The following is a 395-nucleotide window of genomic DNA, read 5'->3' on the forward strand; positions in this document are numbered from 1 at the left end:
CACACGCACAGACACACACACAGACACACACACGCGCACACACACAGACACACATACAAACACAAACACACGCACACACACAGACACACACACGCACAGACACACACACAGACACACATACAAACACAAACACACGCGCACACACAGACACACACACACACACGCACAGATGCACGCACACACACACATGCACAGACATGCACACAGACACACACACACGCACACACACACAGAGACACACACACGCACGCACACATACACACACACAGACACACACACAGACACGCAGACATACACGCGCACGCACACACACGTAGACACACACAGACATGCACACACACACACGCACACACACACACACACAGACACACACACACACGCATACACACACACAC

Source organism: Rhincodon typus, chromosome 11, assembly GCF_021869965.1.
Source record: "Rhincodon typus isolate 14 chromosome 11, sRhiTyp1.1, whole genome shotgun sequence".
Classification (NCBI taxonomy): Eukaryota; Metazoa; Chordata; class Chondrichthyes; order Orectolobiformes; family Rhincodontidae; genus Rhincodon; species Rhincodon typus.